Raw genomic sequence first — 14,237 nt, 5'->3', positions numbered from 1 at the left:
ATTTGGGTTACATCGGAGTTCACTCGCAATTGCATTTGGCGATTATTTTGGGCTCGTCTTCATCTTGCAGCGGTGGTCATCGCGATGCGCTGCGAACCCGGCCGCGCCAGTTCGATTCCCCTTCACGGCTTGCACAACAACAACAACAACAACCGCCATTCGCCACTAAGTGGCGGTGATGTGACCACGACGCTTGTGCCAGGCGAGGTGCACGTTGAGGCCACGTGAAGTGTCGAACGCCCGCTAGCCGGAGGTTACGGGGGCAGACCAGGGACGTGCGGTCAGGGGAGGCGGGGGAGGCACAGCCTCGCCTGTCGTACTCCAATGATAATAGCTGTTACGAAAAGTAACAAAAATAATAATCAAATCAAATAAATGTTAAGTTTTTCACTGATCTGTGTTATAAATGTCATTTCTGTACAATTCCAATCATTTTTATAGTCAAAATCGCCAAATTTGCGGAGCTCCGCTGCAAATGCAGGAAGAGACGAGAGGTGAGGCAGCGACGAGCTCAGCCTCCCCTGTGATTGCGCAACCCCTCAGTAACTGGATGGAGCGCGGGCAATAAGCGCGTGCCCGTTACTATCTCAGTATGTCACCAATGTAATGTTTGTAGACCCCTTCATTTCATGCCCTCGCCTTCCATACTCCAGGTAACTTATTTCACGTACGTGTATAAAGATATTTAGGCTCGCTGGTCTCGTCATGAAACTGCAATGAAAAAGCACCAGAGACAGCTGTCACATCTGCCTCACTGACGGGGACGTGTTTAACACGCCCCCCTCAGTGAGACCACGCCCACCTCGGTGTGTGAATCTGGCTCTGACACTAGCCAGTGTCTCCCCAGCCATTGACCTCAACGCATGTTACTGGGGCAGACCCAGGTGCCATGGGCCGACTGACTGAGATGACTGGCTAATGCACCTACTGTGCCAACTTGCTGTGCTTTAGCCACCCGGCGCTCCGCTCGTTCTTGTGAGCGTCGCTCCTTCACCCTCCGTTGTTGTTTGAGGGCGACTGCCTCCAACTGCCCAGTAGCATCCTTCACGAGCCTCCTCCACAGAGACCGATCTTAAAACCGCTAGTACCAGTTATCGGCAAGCCCACTCAGCTCCACATCCTCCTGTACCTTATCACTCCATCTTTTCTTTAGCCCGTGCCGCGCCCGTTTAGCTTCTTTTATCCGGCCAAACAAAAGCTGTTTAGGCATGCGTTGGCTGGGCATGCGGGTTACATGACCCAGTCAACGCAGCCTTGCCTGGCGGAGGAGCTCACCGATGGGACTTTATCCAGATATTTCAAGGATTTGTGAGCTCCTCACACAATCCAGCCTGGTTAAACCCAGGATGGATCGTAGGCAGGCCAGCCTAAATGTTTCTAACCGGCGAAGATGTTCAATTAGGGGGGTCCACGTTTCGCAAGGGGCCATCCGTTTAGTAGATACGCAAAAATCTGTCAACTTGACCCCTCCCTCCCTCCCTGAACGCACAGCGTACTTTTTACACCCCCCACCCACCTGCGTATGTACACCTGATGCACCCCCCCCCCCTCCCCGTATCCTAAAGAACGGCCGAAATTTAATCCACACATAAAAGTTCAAGGATTAATAATATTAACGCGTAACAATAGGGTTTTCCCCTTTTTCTGGCAACAAAACTTAAACCTTTTTACAAGCAATGATGTCTGCATTAACCACAATACTTGTGGTCAGAATGCAAACAAAAATTATCCTCTGAAAATATATGACTGAGCCCAGTCGAACAGGTTACGTATTTTAGGAATTTCGTCAACACGCGCCAATGTCAGGCTGAAGCACAGCAGCGTCAGCTGCAGTCTGCTGGGCCGCCGTCTCAATATCCACAGCGTCGCTGACGTCATCATCATCATCATCCAGAATTTGATGATTCTCACTGTCAGAAGACTCAGTAGCGTGAATGCGCTGGTGTCGTTTAATACTGGCCTGCGGCAGCTCAAACCTTGAGCCAGCGGCAGTCTGCAGTGAGGCCAGATTGAAGGATGTGTAATCTATGTGGCCAGCCGCCAGACTATGTCAGACTCACTGATGAGCTGCATGATAGCTGCAGTCAGTGGCATACAAGTGACACCTCTCCCACAGTTCCACTTCTCCTGGTAGTACTTGTGGTCTGACAGCTGAAGAAACTAAACTGTGGCTCATTTGAAGGCCAATGTAGACAAATTACGATTGAGGCTTCACCCCCCCCCCCCATTTCCTATGCGTACGTACATTGTCAGTAGACCCCCCATACGCAAGTGTACGCATTTGGGTTAACCCCCCTCCATGCGTACGTACTAAATGGATGGCCCCCAAGCATTGAGAAGGGAGGAAATGACCGTGGCCGAAAAGACCTGAAGCTTTGTGCGGAGTGGCAGACCAGGTAGCTTCCACACAGCGTTACGCAACCGATGAAAAGATAATGCCGCTTGACTGATTCAGAGTGACACCTCTGCTGTAAAACCGGAGCCGGTCATGAGCACACTGCCCAGGTATGGGAAACTCTCCACTCTCTCCGCAACTGCCCCATCACCAATTGGGAGTTGTAGGGGTGGAGTATCTAATTATACAAAATACACAGACAGGTGCTTAGTTGTGGAGGCTGATGGTAACGCCTCTTAGTGGCAAGCTCCAGGTTCAGTAGCAGCGCCTCCAACTCCTCCTCTGAGTGGGCAGCAATTACCAGATCATCGGCATACATAACTTGGTTGAGCAATAGGGAGCCATCCCTTGACCGCACCCGGGCATTGATCAGCCTCCCATTTTATCTGTACCAAATGGAAATTCCTCCGGTACAGTTATTGAAGGTTTCGCGAACTACGTGGTCGAAATAGATGTTAAATAATGTGGGAGCCAGAGGACATCCCTGTCGCACCCCAAGGTGAATAGGGAATGGCTCCGACTCCTGGCCACGTAGTTTTACCCGGGCCTGCTCACCATCATGAAGGTCCTTAACGATCATGAGCAGAGGGTCAGGGACTCTGAAAGCACAGAGAACAACCCAGAGCCCAGGCCTACTGATGGTATCATAGGCCTTGACCAGGTCAATAAAGCAGAGATATAGGTCTTGTTGGAATTCCCTACACCTCTGCTGTAGCAGACGGATAGAAAATATGGCATCTGTGCAAGACCGCCCTTTTCTGAAACCGCATCGGGGCTCCGCAAGCCTCTCCTCAGCGTGCCTAGCAAGGCTCTGTTGAATAATCCTTGCCAGAACCTTTCCCAGCACACTGAGGAGTGAGATGCCTCTGTAGTTGTTATAGTCTGTAAGGGGGACCACCAGGGCATCCTTCCAATCCTGCGGGACCCGTCCAATAGTCCAGACTGTTATTATGATGTCATGTAGGGCAGTGTGTGCACAAATGCCACCCTTCCTCAGCATTTCGCTTAGGAGATCATCTCTGCCTGGTGCCTTTCCTGGTCTCAGACTCTGGATCACCTTCAGTACTTCCTCAACAAATGGCACCTCAACCAGCCACTCACAGGGGGTGACTTCTTCCAATATTTGAGGCACCGCAGCCTCAGCAGGGTCATCCCCACTTTGTACCATGTTTTCCAGGCTGTGGGATTTCCCCTCCCCCAGGACCTCACAGAAATGCTCAGCAAATCTGCAAACCTGTTCCTGGGGGTCGGAGATTGGATCACCGTTCTTTCCCCTAATGATGGTAATAGGTGTGGCGCTGCAGGTTACTTTTTAAAGAGCTATTTGTGATTGCGGGCCATTGAGGCAGACTCCATCTCCTCAGCAACCCGCGACCACCACCCATCCTTGCAGCGGCTCACGGCTCTCCGAACCTCCTCATTCTCTGACGTGGGATGCTGTAACTGATGACAGTGGGCCTGTCGCTTTTTCTCAGCCACCCTGAACACCTCTGTCAGCCAGGGTCTCTGGATAGGTCTGGACCGTGTACCCAAAGCAGCCATTGCAGCTGCATGAGCCACAGTCCTAAACCTCGCCCATTTCCCCTCGGCATCAGGAGGAATTGGGAAGGATACCAACCCCAGCCACAAGCGATGATGAAATTCTCACTTGCAACTTTCATCAGCTAGCTGAGATTATGCCACTATGGGTTTGAACGGGGTCCTAGGTGTACACCCACCACCGGAGTGGAAGAATGGCATGCGCATCTTCCAGTTGACAAGTCGATGGTCAGTTGGCAGATTAGCTCCACGGTAGGTCCTGGTGTCAATGACATGTGCCCGCAGCCGCTGTTCCATCACTATGTAGTCCAGCAGATGTTCTTGCTTGGACCCGGCATGCATCCATGATGTTGTGTGGATGCGCCGATTCCGGAACAGCGTGTTGGTAATTACAAGCCCATGGGCTGCACAAAAATCTAGCAGCCTTCTGCCATTGTTATTTAGCTGATCTGGCCCATGCCTTCCAATCACTCCAGGCCAGGTGCCAGCATCATGACCAAAACGGGCATTGAAGTCACCCAACAAGATGACTCTATCCCAAGGGGCCACTTTAGCTAGCACCTGTGACAGGAGGTCATAGAAGGCATCTGACTCATCGGCCTTGCCTGCATCCCTCCACGGATGTTCGTCTTCGGTGGGAGCATAAGTAACCACGACCACCACTCCTCGTCTCTGATTGATGGGAAGGCGAGCCCAAAGTAGCCTGGGGCTTACAGATTCCCACACCTCTCCGCCACGCTCCCACACCCACTTCATTCTTTTGTTCAGAGGAAGAACCTCTCCTTGTTGTTTGGCAGTCTCCTGCCCCGAGTAGAGGACTGTCCACCCCTCATGGTGGCAGGGGCCAGAGCCGGTCCACCGGACCTCCTGAATACCACAGAGATCCAGGCGGTACCGGTCCAGCTCCCGACAGAGAAGTGGCATCCTCTCCTCCGCGGTGAGCGTTCGAACATTCCACGTGGCCACCCGTAGTGTTTTTTTGTAGTTTCTGGTGGAGCCACGAGGGTAAGGGTTACGTCTCCTGGCTCTGCCAAATGGGGTTTGGCTAGGAGACGCCATAGACGCCTGTCCCCCTAGGGCATCCGACATAAGCTTATTCATTACAATTTTTAAACGCGGTTTGGTGGTAATTAATTGAAGGTGGAGGGGTTACCCAGTCCTTCGCACCCGTCCAGAGCCCCCATTTGGCCGCTGTGGTGGTTACAAACGCCGTAAGGTTAATGGCCAATCTAAGTTGGCCCTCCCCCCACGGCACTGCCCACCACAGCGTTGCCGTCCGACACCAACGAGGAGGTAGGGGGTTGTTTTTGCCAGACTTACACTCACACCGAGACTCACACACATCTATAGACTACCATACAGAATAAACTCACACCGAGACCCATAGACTCACATACATCTATAGATTATCATACAGAATTAATAAACTCACACCGAGACCCATAGACTCACACACATCTATAGATTACCATACAGAATTAATAAACTCACACCGAGTCCCCTTAGACCAGTGGTTCTTAACCTTGTTGGAGGTACCGAACCCCACCAGTTTCATATGCACATTCACCGAACCCCTCTTTAGTGAAAAATAAAATGTGATTTTTTTCAAATTCAAGACATAGATATGTTTTTTACTGGTACACAAAATGAGCCGTGCATGAACATTACCTTGTTCAAAGAATAAAACCAACACAATGCATAAACTCACAACAAATTACATACCTGGAAATCAATGTGACTTCTGCTGTTGCCTTTGAGAGATCAGTTCAGATATGCGTGGCTTCACCTTGGCAAGTGCCACTCTCATGTCATTTTCACAGCAAAGTCTGTTCCTTTTCTTCGTTTTTATGTCCAGCATCCTCGAAAAGGATTGCTCACAAAGATATGTTGTAACAAATGGTATAAAAAAATCCAGGGCTTTCTTAGCAATAACTGGATACTTGTTCATTTGTCGACACCAAAACGTTGAGAGCGTTGTTGTTCTGAAGAGTTGCTGTTGAACCTGGCTCTGCTGAATTTCAATGATTTCGTCGAGGAATTCATCATTGACATCTGCTGTTTCAACAGCAAACGTGAACGGCTGTCTCACCCATGCTGGATATGACTCTCTTGTAGGGAAATATCCGTCGAGAGACTTTGCAAGCTCATCTAAGTGCGTGGCAATTGTTTGCTTCAGTTCCGTGGATACAGAAATATCTCCGATTCCAGACACATCTTCGATCTTACTTGCACAGTCGTCCGGAAGCGGGAAGTTTGCGAAGTTATTGTTATCTGTTCGTCGTTTCCATAACGGTAGCTTTTTTTGAAAAGCCTTCAGGTGTTCTTCCGCTTCCATGATATTGACTCCACCACCCTGCATCTGCTGATTGAGATGATTGAGAGCTGCGAAGATATCAGCCATGTACGCTAAAATGAGAATGAACTCAGGATTTTTGAAGCAATCTGCATGGCAGTGTTGGTGCTCTTGCAAAAACAGGGCTAATTCCACACGCATGGCAAAAACACGATTCAGCACCTGTCCCCGGGATAACCACCGAATATTAGAATGGAGCAGAAGTACCTCAAATTCAGAGCCCATTTCTTTACACAGCTCACTGAAGATGCGGTGCCTCAGAGCACTTTTTCGCACATAGTTCACACATTCCACCACAGTTTTTAATACTTCTGCCATTTTTGGAGGTAAGGTTTTTGTTGCCAACGCATGCCTGTGCAGAATACAATGCGTCACAATGATGTGTGGTGCATCGGCCTTTACTAGCGCACCAAAACCAGACTTTCTTCCCAGCATGACTGGAGCTCCGTCCGTACAAACTGCAGAAACCATATCCCATGAAAGATTGTTGTCTCTGAAGAAGTCATCCACAAGCTTCTTCACATCGGCTGCCTTCGTTGTTGTTGTAAGAGGCTTACAAAATAAAAACTCTTCTTTTATCATGTCGTCTTTCACATAGCGTACAAAAACAGCAAGCTGGCTTAGATCAGAAACGTCTGTGGTTTCGTCGAGTTGAAGGCTGAATTTTGCCGGGCTTGAAATCAGATCCGCGACTACTTGAGCCAAGATGTCTTTACTCATGTCTTCTATTCTGTCACTGACGGTGTCATTTGAAAGGGGAATTTGGGATAATTTACCTTCGGCCGCTGTTCCGAGTATCAGATTCGCCATCTTTAATGCAGCTGGTTTCACAAGTGTTTCACCAATGGTGTGTGGCTTGCCCTGCTTTGCGATCAGGTAAGCAACTTCGTACGATGCTGTCAGGATCGGTTTGTTAACAGGTACAAATCCAAGAGCAGGCAGAGTGGCCCTTTCATCGAATCTGGCTCTCTTCACCCTGAATTCAGCAAGTGTTGTGTTCTTGTATTCCCCGTCTCCATGCAGCTTCAAGAAGTGTTCCTTTAGTTTTGCCGGTGCAAGACTAGAGTTGCTCAACTTGGCGTTGCAAATCATGCAGATAGGACGCTCACTCCCATCACGTTCCGTGATACATGAGAATCCATGTTGTACATATTCGTCCGACCACTTTCTTCTTTTGCCCGACATAGTTAGTATGGATAAAATATTAAAGAAATCACACGACGTACGACAACAACAGTCACACGTTGACTACTGAGTACGCACTAAATTCCCCGCAGCGCTGATTGGCCAAGCAGTGTAGCATGATCATCTGCAGCCAGTGATGGCCAAGCGGGCCGTGTGTGTCATCACAAATTTACACAATAATTCAAGTGTGTCCGGACCTCCGTGGCGGGGGCTCTGCCGAACCCCTGAGATCGACTCACCGAACCCCTGGGGTTCGATCGAACCCAGGTTAAGAACCACTGCCTTAGACTCTCACACATCAATAGACTACCATACAGAATTAATAAACTCGCACTATCGAATATCATACGGAACCCGTACACTCGCACTGAGACCCATAATACAAATAATAAATATAAACTAACAAAAAACTACTCCGTTTATGGTGTAGTCCTAGGGTCATAAACGAAGTGGGAGGGGCTAGTGATGTCAATGTGATCAATTAGCATGTTAATGTGAGATCGCAGAGCCACTGCGACGTAGAGGTTGGCGAGAGAAATTCAACCTGTTCATGTGAAATCGGAGAGCCGAAGCCACGGGGAATAACAAAAAATAAGAAAACATTTGTACCTATCGACGTGACTTTACCGAAAGATCCAAACCATACTGTTCATGATTATGAATCGCTACTAGCTGCTCTTCACTCGGCAGCACTCCCCCCCCCCCTCTCTATCTCTCCTCCCTGGCTCCTCCCCCCCCCTCTCTTACCTATATATCCTCTTGTTACAGCAGCCCTTTTGCCCACTTCATCAATTGTTTCCTGCTGTGGTTGTCCCACCTGATGACGGACGCTTGTGCAGCGCCCGAAACGTCGTGATTTTATTTGTTTTGTTTTATTGTATACCTACTACGTGACTTCACCGAAAGAACCAAAGAGTATTAATGAGGAGAGCTGGTAGACGTGGGGTGACGTCACGCGCGGGACAACCAGACATTATTGGCTCATTGGCTCATCTCCATATATATAAAAGGCAAAGTTGTGAATATGTGTGTCTGTTCAAAATGTTTAGCGTACTTCTCGGCATGCAACAAACTGCAAATTTGCCATGTGGGTACTTTCCAAACTGTACACCATGCAAAAAAAATAAAAATAACTTTTGTATATTTTTGGGGGGGGGGGGGCTCAATAATGCGTATATTTTTTGCACGGCAAGTGAGCTGTGACGTCACATCTGTCATGTGACCCGTGTGCGGATGCGTAACGCAGTGTGCTTGCTGATCGCGGGTAAAGTGAAATGCAAATGTGTTGCAGGTCTAAGGAGTTCTTCGCGCAGCGTTGCTTCATTATTTCAGTCATTTACTGCCGTACGCACCCTGAAAGTTGTGTGTCTGCAGCAAGCGCGTGTTATGTGTACCTATGGTTAGCGTGCTGCGCTACGAACCCGGCGACCCGAGTTCGATTCCCGCTCACGGCCACCACCGGTGACGATTATTTGAACCGGTTCTGGGCCTCCCCTAGGTCGACTCAGCCTCAAACGAGTAACTGGTGTGGTGTGTGAACATCGCCACTGGGGAGACAAAGGCGGCCGGGCGTGGTGAAATCCAAGTCCCGGGCGAATAGTAAAGCTAGTTATAGTAGTAAATCATACAGAACCGTACACTAGCACTGAGACCCATAGACTCACACACATCTATAGGTTATCATACAGAACCGTACACTGAGACCCATAGACTCACACGCATCTATAGATTATCATACAGAATCGTACACTGAGACCCATAGACTCACACCCATCTATAGATTATCATACAGAACCGTACACTAGCACTGAGACACACAGACTCACACCCATCTATAGATTATCATACAGAACCGTACACTCGCACTGAGACACGTAGACTCACACACATCTATAGATTATCATACAGAACCGTACACTCGCACTGAGACACGTAGACTCACACACATCTATAGGTTATCATACAGAACCGTACACTCTCACTGAGACACGTAGACTCACACGGTAGTTATATGAAGTCGGCAACATCACAACGAGACACCGCCTCGTCACTCCTGGCTCATCAACCACCTCGCTGTCAAATCGCTGTTGCTCTACAACATCACAACATCAGGCTCTTTGTTTTTTTTTCGATAAAGTCGCGTAGGTAAAACAAAAATAAAATAAATGAAAACAACTAAATTAAATCACGACGTTTCGTTGGCTTTCATTTATTTGTTTTCATTTATTTTATTTTACCTACGCGACTTTACCGAAAAAGCCAAAGAGCATGAATCCTTGCAGTCACGAAAGCTTCAAATCTAGAATCACAAGATCAGCCCTAATGGACAACTGATCCCTCCAGTCTAAATAAAAGATTCTTATTCTACAGACGACAGGACCAATGCAGGAGCGTGGATTTGTGGCACGTGCCAATGTGGTTTGGGCTCCCTCTACAGAACATCAGCGCCGGTTGCAACCACCACGACAACCTGCCACGTGCACAGCACCCACCACCACGACAACCTGCCACGTGCACAGCACCCACCACCACGACAACCTGCCACGTGCACAGCACCCACCACCACAACAACCCGCCACGTGCACAGCACCCACCACCACGACAACCCGCCACGTGCACAGCACCCACCACCACGACAACCCGCCACGTGCACAGCACCCACCACTACAACAACCTGTCACGTGCACAGCACCCACCACCACGACAACCTGCCACGTGCACAGCACCCACCACCACAACAACCCGCCACGTGCACAGCACCCACCACCACGACAACCCGCCACGTGCACAGCACTCACCACCACAACAACCCGCCACGTGCACAGCACCCACCACCACAACAACCCGCCACGTGCACAGCACCCACCACCACAACAACCCGCCACGTGCACAGCACCCACCACCACGACAACCCGCCACGTGCACAGCACCCACCACCACAACAACCCGCCACGTGCACAGCACCCACCACCACAACAACCCGCCACGTGCACAGCACCCACCACCACCAAAACCCACCACGTGCACAGCACCCACCACCACGACAACCTGCCACGTGCACAGCACCCAACGCCACACTTGCACAGCACCCACCACCACAACAACCTGCCACGTGCACAGCACCCACCGCCACACGTGCACAGCACCCACCACCACAACAACCTGCCACGTGCACAGCGCCCACCACCACCAAAACCCACCACGTGCACAGCACCCACCACCACGAAAACCCGCCACGTGCACAGCACCCACCACCACGACAACCCGCCACGTGCACAGCACCCACCACCACAACAACCTGCCACGTGCACAGCCCTAGTAGCTCATCCACTGCTGGATGAGAGGCCTCCGCATGACCGGAATGTTGTGGGCAGCAGAGGTCAGTGCAGCAAACCCCGATGCATCGCCGACCCTTCACCAGCCCGCAATGCCCAGCGCAGTGAAGTATGGTCAAGCCCCCCCCCCCCCCCCCCCCCCCACTTGAAACCTAAGGCAAAGACTGAAAAGGGGATACTGTGGATATCGACAGCGAAGATATTTGTGCAGTCGATATATCGATTGAAATGTGTTCATAGTTGAAGCAAAGTACGGTAATTATTATTTTTTTATTTTCTATCTACGTGACTTTACCGAAAGAACCAAATATAATGTAGCCCCCCTCATTAAATCTGAAACTTGTAAGAGAAAAACCGACCGCGACGTCATATTCATTGCATGAATGCGTGTGCAATTTGTAAGGCTGCGGTGACACAGACCTATTTCATTTCAAGGTTATAATCCCTTGTTCATCATGACGTCCTTTTTACTTTGATGTCTCAACAGCGTTACGGAGATCACGTGACGTGAGGGTTCTGCCTTCGTAGTGAGGGTTGTCAGTTGACACCGACGACGGGGGAGGAGGCAACCTCGCCCCCCCCCCCGCCATGTGGAGTGACGTAAGCCACTAATTATTATTCATGAGGAGGGTGTCCATTTGGAGGACGTCACCATCTCTACCCCCTCTCTCCCCCCCATCTCTCCCCCTCTCCCTCCCCCTGTCTCTGCCCCCTCCCTCCCCCCATTGTCTAACGCACTACTTGTACCCCCCTCTCTCCTCCCTCCCACCCCCCCCCCCCCATTGTCTAACACGCTCGCTTTACTTGTGCTACTCTCTCTCCACAGGCCCTCCGGGTTGTTGCGGCCCTACCATGAAGCGCAACATCTCATTCCCAGCCACGGGCTGCCAGAAGCTCATCGAGGTGGACGATGAACGGAAGCTGCGCAGCGTCTACGAGAAGCGCATGGCCACGGAGGTGTCCGCTGACTGCCTGGGCGACGAGTGGAAGGGCTACGTGGTGCGCATCAGCGGAGGCAACGCCAAGCAGGGCTTCCCCATGAAGCACGGGCGAGCGCAAGCGCAAATCGGTGCGCGGTTGCATCGTCGACGCCAACCTCAGCGTGCTCAACTTGGTGATCGTCAAGAAGGGCGAGAAGGACATCCCCGGCCTGACCGACACCACCATCCCTCGCCGCCTGGGACCCAAGCGTGCCAGCAAGATCCGCAAGCTCTTCAACATCTCCAAGGAGGACGACGTCAGGGAAATACGTGGTCAGGAGACCACTCACCAAGGAAGGCAAAAAGCCGCGTTCTCAGGCGCCCAAGATCCAGCGGCTGGTGACGGCCGCGCGTGCTGCGGCACAAGCGCCGCCGCATCGCCCTCAAGAAGCGACGCACGCTCAAGAACAAGGAGCAGGCGGCCGAGTACGCACGCCTGCTCGCCAAGAGGCTCAAGGAGGCGAAGGAGAAGCGGCAGGAGCAAATCGCCAAGCGCCGTCGCATCTCCTCGCTGCGTGCCTCCAAGTCCGAGTCGAGCCAGAAGTGAAGCCTCCCCCATGCTCCCTTGTTGGCGGAGAGCTTGACTGCGGCGCTGCGCTCATGTCAGCACCCGCTCAGCTCTGTAACATGTCGTTTGCCACAATAAATCGACGTCGCAAAATTGAGCACCCCCTGTGCGTCTTGTGCTTAATTTTGTTGTTACTCGATGCGCGTAAAAATGTGTTGCGGCTTTAAAGGATTGTGGTTGTAATTGAACGAAGCCTTTGCAGTTTTATACAGTGTCGTTTAGTTTTTTTATATTAATTGTGCATGGTCATGCATCCCTGTCAGTCATCATGCTTTGGAGATCAGGAGGTGGTAGGGGTGGATTGACACATCCTTCGAAATTTCTATTCTTAAGCACAATGTATGAACACATCTAAGAAAAAAACAAGGTTTTCAAGTAGTCTTCGCATGATTTGAAGTTTTCGTGACTGCAGGAATCCATACTCTGGTTCTTTCGGTAAAGTCACGTAGGTATAGAATAAATCACGACGTTTCGGGTGCAACACAAGCGTCCGTCATCAGGTGTGTTGCGCCCGAAACGTGATTTTGTTTTATACCTACGTGACTTTACCCAAGGAACCAAAGAGTATAGTCTTCGCATCATACAGCCTCTATAGGTGCAACTGTTTATCACATTATTATGAATGAATTCTGATTCACAGCAGTGGAACGGTGGTTAGCATACCGCACTGAACCTGGTGCCTTGAGTTTTTTCCCTGTTGGGGCTTTCATTGGCAAGTGGTAAAGTATAGTCAAACAACTCCCATGATTGACATGGCATGGAGAGGTCTTCATGCAGCAGTGGGTTTACAGAGATTAATATCTCAACCTTTTAATCCATTTGTAGTACGGAGTTAGACTGATGGCCTTAATCTTAGTTGTCTTGTGGTTGTTGTTGTTATTTGACTTGCATCCCACTGGGATTTTTGCACACAGCATTGGTGTACGGTGCTATTTCAGGAATATTTTGATATTTTTTTCCTGTATTTTCTGTTTGCACAGTCACATAGTCACTTTAAGATGTTTTCTTCTTCATGTTTTTGTTTGTTGCGGTTGCACCCGATTCAAGAGACGAATGGCTCACAGGGCTATACCAAATAAATGAACTATGAACTATGAACTATTTGTAACATTGAATCAGGATTCATCAAGTCGCTCACTTAAAAAAACGCTGGGCTGTGACAGCCAATAAATGGCAGTACACCAAGTTGGTTTATGTACTATGCGATCTTTAGCTTGTTTTCTCTAGGTATTCCACCCACGCATTTTTTGTGAAGACTTAGCCGGACATTTCCTTGGAAAGCTGAAAGTTTGGGATTTATGTTCGTGCACTGTGGCTTCCTGGCATCCAAAACACTCCTTACCATGTAATTTACAAAAAAAATATCCCAATGCAGTATTCTCGTTGAAAATATAATCTTAAGACTCGGGGTTAACCGTGTCGGAAGACGGAAATGTGGAGTTGTGCAAGAGCCAATTACGCGTGGCTGGGACGAGTTGAGGCATCGTTTTTTTTTAAGTGAGAATGCGTGAGGAGGGCAGTATCAGTTGCAATGCATTCATGAGTTTGGATTGGGTTGTTGGGTGTTAGGCATAAGAGATAAGCTTATGCAGGGTCTATGATTTGTATGTACATTGTATGGGCAAACGCACTTGATTTACATGTTTGCATGCAAGAATAACTGCGTTTCTGTTAAGTGCACTACAACGTGAACAATGAATATATTTTGATTTAAAGCTTTCGTGACTGCAGTGATTCATATTCTTGGTTCTTTCGGTAAAGTCACGTTGAAGGGAAACAATAAAATAATAAAAAATATATAAAACAATAAAATTCTCACGACGTTTCGACTGCCGTTGGTTTTCACACCTGATGATGACTGCTTGTGTTGCAGTCGAAACGT

At 49.5% G+C, this 14,237-nt stretch overlaps 1 pseudogene; it reads left to right on the top strand.

Annotated features, from left to right (window-relative positions):
• Window positions 1–11,580: 11,580 nt before the first annotated feature.
• LOC116951936 (small ribosomal subunit protein eS6-like) lies at window positions 11,581–12,452 on the top strand (annotated as a pseudogene).
• Window positions 12,453–14,237: the final 1,785 nt, after the last annotated feature.

Source organism: Petromyzon marinus, chromosome 44 (genome assembly GCF_048934315.1).
Source record: "Petromyzon marinus isolate PM22_M1 ecotype Great Lakes invasive population chromosome 44, UKy_Petmar_22M1.pri1.0, whole genome shotgun sequence".
NCBI classification, from domain to species: Eukaryota; Metazoa; Chordata; class Hyperoartia; order Petromyzontiformes; family Petromyzontidae; genus Petromyzon; species Petromyzon marinus.
Note: the sequence above shows the minus strand (reverse complement) of the source record. Positions and strands in the feature narration are given on the sequence as shown.